General features: G+C 35.7%; 1 pseudogene; it reads left to right on the plus strand.

Annotated features, from left to right (window-relative positions):
- Nucleotides 1-9,314: 9,314 nt before the first annotated feature.
- On the plus strand, nt 9,315-9,976 carry LOC102007660 (annotated as a pseudogene).
- Nucleotides 9,977-10,662: the final 686 nt, after the last annotated feature.

Raw genomic sequence — 10,662 nt, forward strand, 5'->3', positions numbered from 1 at the left:
TCTGTATTTATCAGAATTCTTTTAAAATTTTCAGCTCTTTAGATTAACGTTAACGTAGTCTGTGACAAAGTAATAGAACAGGCTCATGTGGTTTTTCCTGGTGTCATACTATCCAAAACGATTCTAGCCAGCAGCAAAAAAAATTGACATCATTCAATTAGGGTCATCTGGTACTATTAATGGAATGAGAGCGGATTTCAAAGTCCACCTTACTTTTTAGAATTTTTTCAAGAAAGCCATTGGGAATGCTCCCATTTCAACATCTACATATATGTTAAAATCATAAATGAATATGAAAGGGTCAAAATCAAATGCTAGTTGTCTGTGTTACTTTTCTCATTACTGAGAAAATATCCAACACTGAAAGTTAAAGGAGGAGAGGTTTATTTAACTCACAGTTTGTAGAAGTTTCAGTACATAATCGGCTGACTCCAAGGCAGGATGGCATGGCAGACAGGCACCACAGTGGAGGAATAGTTCATGGTGGGTAGAGGGTAGCAAAGCAACAAGGGATGACCACAGCTCTTCCTGTCCTTTATGCTTTACCTGGGCTACACAGGGCACATAGCACTCACACCCTTCAGCCTAATGCCCTTGACCCTAACACTGCACCATGAATCAATCCCAGCATCACATACTCTAGATCCAGCCACCTCTGAAAAATCTCCACCTATGACTGCATGAGGTGTTGGGGGGACACCTAAACACAAGCCATAACACTAGCATAATGAGTACCACAAATTTATACATATCATTACACCACCATTTTGCTATGGCTTGGAATAAGAAAACTGGAGCTTAAAATATTTGCTGATGGTGCAGAAATTATTGCTCAACTCACATTACAGCTACAGCATCTAATTACACATGCTAAATGGTTAATATATATCTATGTACATTTATTTGTATATTTTTCCTTTTGTGGTGCTGGGGATGGAACCTAGGGCCTTACTAGGTAAGTACTCTGTCCTGGGGCTATATCTCCAACCCCATATATGACACATATAACTCATCCAACTGCCCATCAGTTCATTCATTTGTCTATTGATGAGAGCTTATCCTGTATACCTGTAATATTTACACATCCGTTCCAGTAATCGAGAGTACTGTGAATGCAGTGATGAACATTTGACATTCTTTTGTTGATGCTATTTTATATTTATTCTAGTCTAGGGATTGGGGCTAAAGTAAAGGGCATAGAACTGAAAATGTCCAGCCCATTTTCCATTAAGTAGCAGCACACAAAAATAGACAACTAAAAGGCAAAAGTCTTCAAATTAATTTTTGAGAATGTAACAGGAAAGTGATATAAGAGAATAGCTGCAGATGTCAAAGACATAAATAATTAACAAAATTATCTGTGAGATTTTCCTCATTAATAAGTTCAAAGGGTAAGATTGAACTTACTCTACATTAGGACTTGAGGAGTCCTTAGAACAACCTCATGTTTTAATGATTGTGTTTGTGGCCTTAACCAAGCCAAGTCCTTGGTTGGTACATAGGAATTTCTATGTAAACTGGCTGCTTCCATAATTTTATTAAACACTCCACAAAAAGGGCACAAGAGATGAAAGCATGTGAAAGAAGAGGATAGTGTCAACTAATCTCAAAATGCTTACTAAGACAGCATTTTTGCAAAACAAAAATTGATCCTGTCCCTTCTGAGATGTTCTGCATTTGTAAGTGAAATTTAGTTATCAGCATCAATTTTAAATTACTTAAGATGATACTCAGTATATAATACATTAACATCAAAAGGGAAGCCCTAGAAATTATTTTTCTGCATAAATACATTTTCTACTTATTCATTTATTTCTCTAAAATTGAATTGCTATTGTTTCTGTTCCTTAAAAGCATCTGAAGAAAAAACTCAATGAAACTTCATAGCTAGGTAAACACAGTGACAATATAGCCAGCACATGGGTCTCTGAATGTAGATACTGTTTCAGGTATTGTTTTAAAATCAGAAATAGGAATATATACTGCCTTCAGTATTCAATTACAAGATACCAATATTAATATGAGGCTTTATATTATAATAAAGAGAAATCAGTGACATAAACATTGAGTCAAAATCATTATCCATAAATTTTGTTAGCTCTTTGTTATATCTACAATTGAAGATTTCTGAATCATATTTAAAATAAAATATAAATTGTTACTGGTAAGTTGAGTTGTGATTGTCTTTCATATTTTATCACAAAAATACATTGATCATTTCATTAAGGATTTAAAAGTTGAAAGCTTCAAATAATTTTTATCTTGCTAGCATAAGTGAACATGGTAACAACTAGTGACAGCTTCAGATTAGACAGGCAAATCAAATTGATGTGTATTTATGGAAGATCTTATCTATAAAAATTGGTCTTTAGACACAAGTAATTCTCATTTTTTATGTTGGCAAAGGGTTTCTGAATGATCATGTATCTAAGAGCAATAGCTAAATAAAATTTTTGCTGTGTTTTAATGCTTATCAACATGCTATTTTTGTCTGAGGCATAATTACCACCATGATGAAGTTAAGTGATTTCTTGTACGCTGAATATAAAAACAACAAACCCATGGCCAATATGAAACAAAATATATGATGGCATAAAAAGAACTATTGGCACATTTTAAAACTTCATATCAAAGGCTGTTTATAGTGGTGAAATTTCCTCAATCTTAGTTCTGCAGTCTATGAAATGTGGTGTTTATAATATAGAAAGATCTTTTATAAATATAATTTCACAAATATGGCAAAAGCCAGAAAATATGACTACAACTGGTAGCATGGAGCCTACCTAATTTTCCTTTGTTCAGTCTTTACCTATGTACTTCTTTCCTGAGCTGTAGGCATAGCTCAGTGATACAGTGTGTGCTCACCAAGCTCAAGGCCCTTGGTACAATCCTCCACATTAACAACCTCCCCCCACAGTAATAGCAACAATATAAACAAAAAAACAAAACCCACTTTTTGTGGGATATTTCCTACATACTTTAATGAGAGTCTGGGCAACACAGATTACCTTATCAGAATTCGTTAAGGGATACAAACATTTTATAAAAGTGACTGGATGGGGGGCTGGGGATTTAGCTCAGCGGCAAAAGCGCCTGCCTGGCAAGCACAAGGTCATGAGTTCGGTTCCCGGTACCGGAGAAAAAGTTATGGTTACTCATTAAATGAAAGTATGCCTGACATTCCATAATTTTGTCTGAATGTTTGGAGAACAATGCCTTTACAAAATACTGTAATATCAAGAGTAGGAGCATTGGGCAGAAAGCAGAAGGGAGAAATATCTTTATGACTAGCCTTGATGCTTCTCCACCCAATTTTTTTTCACATGATTGAGGCATGTGCGTCTAAGCCCTAACCTACTTTAGGGGTTTTCAATTTTTTTTTTTTAAGATACAGAGAAGTGCCAATTTTTATTTACGTAAAGATTTGAAATCTCTTTTCAGGAAATAAGAATGGAAATGCTGAATAACCAGGCAGATATGAAAGTAGGCAGTGACATTCTTGAATAGGGTAGTGTGGCAGGTTCTGTTATACATTCTCTCTATTGGTAAATGACACAGAGATAATATTAGAATAGCACCTGGCTTGAGATAAACCCGGTAAGCCTTAAAGATCTACCAGCAGAGCTGGATTTACTTATTTGTTTTTTTTTTTTTTTTCGGTACCGGGAATTGAACTCACGACCTTGCGCTTGCCAGGTAGGCGCTGTGCCGCTGAGCTAAATCCCCAGCCCCTTGGATTTACTTCTTGGAAACTCTTGGCATATGTTTGGAATACTTTATCAGTAATATTGGATTTCTACTGTGATTTCCTATGTATGAAAATGACTTTGTTGAATATACTTTATTAAATACACATTTAAAAATGCTAATATGGAAAATTCTTTTTCTGTCCCTTGTTTCTCTAATGTTTATTGAGTACCTGTATTATCTTAGAGATTAAGCTCTAAACACTCAGAAAGACCTAAATGATCTGAAAGACGTGGACATCATGGTTCAAGACTTGACGTGCAAAGGGAGCCATAGCACAAAGCAGGGCATCATTATTTCCATTGAATTAGCACAAATGCCATAAAGATCTAGTAGCGAGAGGGATTGCTGTCAGCCTTTATGATCAGAAACCGAATTTCACTTCTCCAAGCAATCTTTACTCTTTTTAATGAATCACGTATTTAGAAATGAAGACCTGCAGTAGGGTGAAGCTTTTTGTTCTGTGTCCCTGTGTGTTAGGAAACATATGTATTGCTTTAAATAAAAAAGGATTTTATATATACCTTACATACATACATAAATATATACATAAACATGATTCATCTATCTTTAAATATATATTTTTAAAAATCATGGGCTTATTATACTGGATTCTTCATTTGCATTTCATACACAGGCTTCGTTCTCTATTTCTCACTTTCCATATTGTAACTTCCTTCCCTAATACTGTGAAACCCAATTCTCATTATTATTAATGTTGTTAAATTAGCTTCCCCTTTTATATAGCTGATCCCCCTTTGCAGCTCTTGGGCCCTCTCACATGCAGAGGCTATGGTCTGCCTCTTCATGTCTGACATACTGTGACGAGCCACTCTACCATGGCATGCTGTGCTCACCCTGGGCAGGCCAAAATCAGAGTCAGCTGACATGTGACTTGTTTCATAAATATTTGATTGATTAACATATCTCAATACCGCAATGTTCAGGGTTTTCACAGAGTGTAGTGAAAAGAATAGCAGCATCCCATAATGCCAACAAGTCTAGGCTTTATTTCTCAGTTAAAATTAAATTATATTAGCATCCAACTCCATTTATTTATTCCAGGCAATAGAAATTTATTTCATTCCAGGCAATAGAAATGAAGTATGCAAATATATTTTGGATGAAGTTTAAAAGGCCCAGGATCAATGAAGAGGAAGGAAAGGCTTTTCTGTTGACATTTTAAACTGACTCATGTAATAATTTAATTCTGCTGGGCTTAAAAAAGAAAAACAGATGAGGTGTTTGAAGATATAATATAAAAGAAGGCAAAAGGTGCAGAGAAAAGAGATTAGAAGAGAAAATCCTGTGGTTATTCCATGGCATTTTCTAGCCTTAGCTTACTATAAACATGGAAAGGAAAAACAATTTATTCTCAGTCTTGTAGTGTTTAAACATAATTAACATCTCTATGCATCAGAAAAAATAGTCTAAAATTTTTTTAAGATGTGTAAATATTTTTGGTTCAGGACATGCTACCTCATTCAAAAATATTGTACCTTGGTACTATGAGAAAACACCAAAAGCAGGAAGGTCGCTCTGATCTTGCCTTTACCTTCTCCTTTAAAATAGGTCATAAAAAATTCTCTGACCTTTAAAGTAGGTCCTAAGACCTTTATGTGAGAAGTGCCTACCTTAAATCCAGGGGAAAGAAATACATTTATTTTTGAAGACACAGGGACATAGAGAAGAATCTGAATAACTTTTGCTGAGCTCCTCCTAGTTTGTTATTATAAGACCATACCCCATTTGTCCAAATGGGCATCTGTATGACTGTACACTCTTCATCATATCTAAGCATAAAAATGCACAGGTTTCTCCCTTTCTTTGTTTCTGAAGGCTCCCACATCATGTAAAACTTATATTAAATAAATTTGTATGCTTTTACTTGTTAATCTGTCTTTTGCTGTAGGTGACTCAGCTACAAACGTAGCAATAGATAGGTGTTTAGTTAATTCAATAATGACTTGGAGATTATGCCTAACATAGGTTACAATCACATATCTATAACTAGCATCTTTATAGATGCTGACAGTTAATCAACATCTATAAACCAGGCCAACACTGATCTGTGTATGTTCTTAATGGAGTGTCAGTAATGTGGGATGGGCAATAGATTGATGCCAAATTCTTGTGGGAAAAGATTTATAGACTTTCATGGTATCCTCCTTTGCCTTGTTCTTTGCCTTAATAGACTCCATTTACCTGAGGTAGAATTACTAGTAGCATCTACTGCAATGCTGAAAAGGCCTCCAGTCTGGATGATGAACTATATATGATTACCTTTATACAAAATTTGGAGAAAGAAAGGTAAAAACTCATTTTGACCCTGAAGAAGTAGGGCAATTTCAAGCAAGTCATTGAAAGCACATAGGCCTTAGTCCCTCCCTGTACCACATATGAGTGCAAATTGGACCAATCAGTGGCATTTCACACCAGATGTAACTTCTGGGTGGTCTTTAAAGAGAACCCCATTTAGAGTGCATTTCAGTGATGCAAGGGAAGTTTCACAGACTGCTAGAGTGAGGGTGGGAGGTCTGCAGTTGAGAGAGTTTCAATCACCATATTATGGACAGCAGGAGAAAAGCTTTTCTAGCTACAGCTGTCACCTGAAACTTCAGCCACTAGTTACTTAGCACATAGCATTCTACTATTTTCCTATAATATCTAAATGCTGAACACCATGCTCTTTATGGTGGTGTCATAGCTTAAGAAATGTAATTTAGCACTCTTTGTCCACAGTATTCAGTGTTGACAAAATGTGCTGTCAATGCTGCCTTTTGTGTAAGGAAGGGAAAACAAGGTTTAATAGGATTTTGTACTTGGGTAGTGTGATTCAATACTAATACAGTATGCTCAGGTGCAAAATTATTAGTAACGTAATACCTTCACGTTGAGTATTAAGATAGGAATGGGATTCTTGTGAAGATTTAACTGAGAATTTTAAGACTGGATTGGGAAATTTAGACTTTTTAAGACCACCTTGTCTGATGAATTCTATCAAGAGAAAATTCTGTGCATACAAACAGGGAATATTTGATGCAATAGCGCTTGAATACAAAGACACTTTAAAATATTTTTTAAAAAATTAATTTTTATTAGTACCTGTTTTCTGTACACAATGATTACTTTCCTCATGGGGAGCTGGTGCATGTACATAACATACCTTATTCTTCTTATGCCACCTTCCCGTGCTCTTTCTCCATTCGTAACAGCTCTACCTCTCTGTTTCTTATTATCTACCTTTTATTTTGCTCTTTAATTTATTTATCCTTTGGGTTTCTTATATATACTTCAAAATCTTTAATCCATCTCAGGAGAAGGGAGTTAAACTGTTTGATGAAATGGTAAATATGAAGAATGAAAAATAAGTTCAAAAGATGAGAGAAGGAAAAATAAATCAAAATAAGGAGGAAAAAAATATAATGGCCAAGAGTCTTTAAGGATCAAATCAGGAAGGAAACCAGTAAAAAATATGAAGCCCACTACTCCAATAAAGTAGAAATATAACAATCTGCATTTTCTTGCTTGCAATGATTGAACATTTCCAAAGACAGTTGTGCAAACAGGTTCTAGGCATTTTTGTAAATTTAAGTAAAAATTTAAATAAATTTTTGTTTACTTAAATAAATTTAAATAAAATTATGTGACAGTAATACAAGTATTAAAAATGGTAATGTTTTCCTTCATTTTAATGAATTCTTTGCTATATAGAAATAGACATTGTAACTCAGGCTTACTTGGGACACACACACACACACACGTGTGTGTGTGTGCTTGCGTGTACCCCTATGGGAACAAAGATCTCCTGTCTCCCTCTCTTTCCACCAGCTGAAGCTTGTCATCTTGTCAGGCATCAGGCAAACAGCAGTTTTGGAGACAAAAAGTGTGGCTGTATTGGGTGACTCTCAATTCTATTCTGTTGGCTAAATAAAGTCTTTGCCAACTGCTGAACATAACTTTTGAAACTGTTCTCATTTATATCTTGGCAAACCAAAAATAAAATGGGTAGTACCTTCACTAGAATACATCACATTCTGTTTCATGGATCTGGACTCTCAGAAGTTATTTTTAAATATGGGAGTTTGGTTACATCTCCTATTCATGAGTATTTAGGCTTATAGGATTTTGGAGGGCAGGGATCCTGAATATCCCCTATGCCAGAAGGACTTGCCAAAATAGCACTTTAAAAAAAAAAAAATCCCATGCATGGACAATCTCCCAAAGTTTGAGAAAACATGGAGGTTGAATTACTTAGCTTATGATATCCAGCACTATTTGCATCTCTATACACAAAAAATCTTGTATTTTATATTCATCCCAACATTAAAGCTTAATGAAGTTGTTTGCCACCATGACTCTGGCCTCTCTATCACAATTATAGGGCCAACAAGCAGAACAGGTGATTGATAATGTACAGAAACAATCATATTGTTAAATTATTTGATTTTTCCCCAAAACTGATATGCTTAGATAGACAATATTTTGACTATTTAAAGTACACAATTATAATTCAAAACTACTATTTCAAGGAAAAGTTAGGAAAATGAAACTATTTTAAGGTAATTTTCTTTGCTTAAATTTACAAAGCAAAGTAATTTAATATTTACACACACATTAATAATTCCAAGCTTGTTTATTTACTATGTAGTACTTGGCATTCAATAAAGACTATCAGTGGCTAAGAATTATATGCAGACAAAGTAAAGCATAAACAGCATCAGAGCTTCCTTCTTTCTTTTCTCTTCCTTTAATGACTGTATGGTACAGTGTTATCTCAGAACCCCCTTTATTTTAGTCATTAAAATTCAGTATCTGGGCAACCCACGCAGGCCCCCTTCTGTCCCTCTCTTGGACAGAAGCTTTCTTTCGCTCAATAAATATATTCTGCTCTTAAAAAAATATAAAATTCAGTATCTTGGGGCCCATCAGTGTTATGTGATCACAAGTTTTTGGTTGTGGCCATTATTTTTAAGTTACCCTGAGAGTCTTATGCCTTAATAATTGCTAGCAGTTTTTTAGTCATCTCTTTTACTTCCTCCCAGAAAATGTACCTTACTCTGAAGTGCTTCTTTCAAATGCTTCTTCTCTTCTGTCTTAATACTCACTTTACATTAAACAATTTTTGATGTGCTGGTTTAGGATCACAGACTTCACTTATCCTTGACAATCTGTGACTTGCTGATAAAAACAGAGTCAGCAACGGACTGTAAAAGATTCTGTAGTCATTCCCCATTTCCAAAACATAATTCGGAAAGAATGTCCAGTCTTGGGCCAGTGGCATTATCTTAAAAATAAGGTGGTCTCGCGCAGGTCGGGCGCAAGCACAGAGGCAGGCCCGTGGCTCGCGCTGGTGAGGCCCACCCGGGTGGGGAGTGCGCCGGGTCTGGCAGTTCCTGACCTTTCATGCACTTCTTCAGCCTGCGCCTTCGGCCCAACCCCGCCAGACCACGGCTTCTGCTTTGGAGGAGTTACAGAATGACCTAAAAGAGGTAAAGGCATTGCTAGAAAAGGCCAGTAGGAAGAGAGTACGTGATGCCCTGACAGAAAAATCCAAGATTGAAACAGAAATAAGGAATAAGATGCAAGACAAATCACAGAAGAAACCAGAACTTCTTGATGAGGAAAAACCAGCTGCTGTGGCTGCTCCCATCACAGCAAGATACACAGTGAAGATCAGTAATTATGGATGGGATCGGTCAGATAAGTTTGTGAAAATCTACATTACTTAAATGGAGTTCACCAAGTTCCTGCTGAGAATGTGCAGATGCATCTCACAGAGAGGTCATTTGATCTTTTGCTAAATGATCTAAATGGGAAGAGTTACTCTATGATTGTGAACAATCTCTTGAAACCCATCTTAGTGGAAGGCAGTTTAAGAAAAATCAAGACTGATACAGTTCTTATCTTGTGTAGAAAGAAAGTGGAAAACACTTGGTGGGAGTACTTAACTCATATTGAAAAAGTGCAAAGAAAAAGAAAAGCCATCCTACAATGCTGAGACAGATCCTACTGAGGGATTAATGAGTGTTCTAAAGAAAATTTATGAAGATGGAGATGATGATACGAAGCTAACCATTAATAAAGCCTGGGTGGAATCAAGAGAGAAGCAAGCCAAAGGAGATACAGAATTTTGAGACTTTCAAGTCCTTTAGAGAACTATGATACGGAAATACTGATATTTCCAATAAGGGAATGTTGGTGAGCTGCACATAGAAATTTGACAGATAGCCACAAAGCCTTCAAAGTAGAGGCAGTGACTTCTCCATTTCTTACTGGAGCATTTATTTAAATGAGATACACACATTAAGTACTTCCTCCAAAGATGGTTCCATTAGTACCCTGGTCATTTCGTTCATGAAAGGATCACATGGTATTCTCATTGAAATATAAAAAGCAAGTCTTACCTAATGAAAACAGTACATTATGCATCTTTTTGTTCAGCTGGGAGGTAGAAAACAAAAGTAAATGCTTGCCTGTAAGTTACAGATGTCAGCTCCCAGTAATGTAAGCATAAGAATAAAACTGAATTTTTGTATAAAATTCAAATTTGTGCTTGTGCTTCAGATTTGTTCTTGAGCAGATGATCCCCTATTGCCAGCTGGAGCAGTGTGGATAGCAGGGATTCCCATGCAGTAATCCAATCACAAATGCTTCTATCTAGATGTAAATACATTTGTTTATGAATAGAGAATTGAAGTAATAGAAAAGCATCTTCATATACCAGTTAATAAGTTCTACTCTGGATCAGAAAGCTTCAAAACTAATCACCTTAAAGTAAAAATAATTAATTTGAAAATCCATTCATTCCTATGTTCAATAAAGTTGGAATTTTATGTAAAAAAAACCAAAAATACAAGGACAACTCGTTAATCATTTGATTTTCATGCTGGGGTGAATGAAGCAGGAGTGTCT

Source organism: Chinchilla lanigera, unplaced genomic scaffold (genome assembly GCF_000276665.1).
Source record: "Chinchilla lanigera isolate Chin_1 unplaced genomic scaffold, ChiLan1.0 scaffold00017, whole genome shotgun sequence".
NCBI classification, from domain to species: Eukaryota; Metazoa; Chordata; class Mammalia; order Rodentia; family Chinchillidae; genus Chinchilla; species Chinchilla lanigera.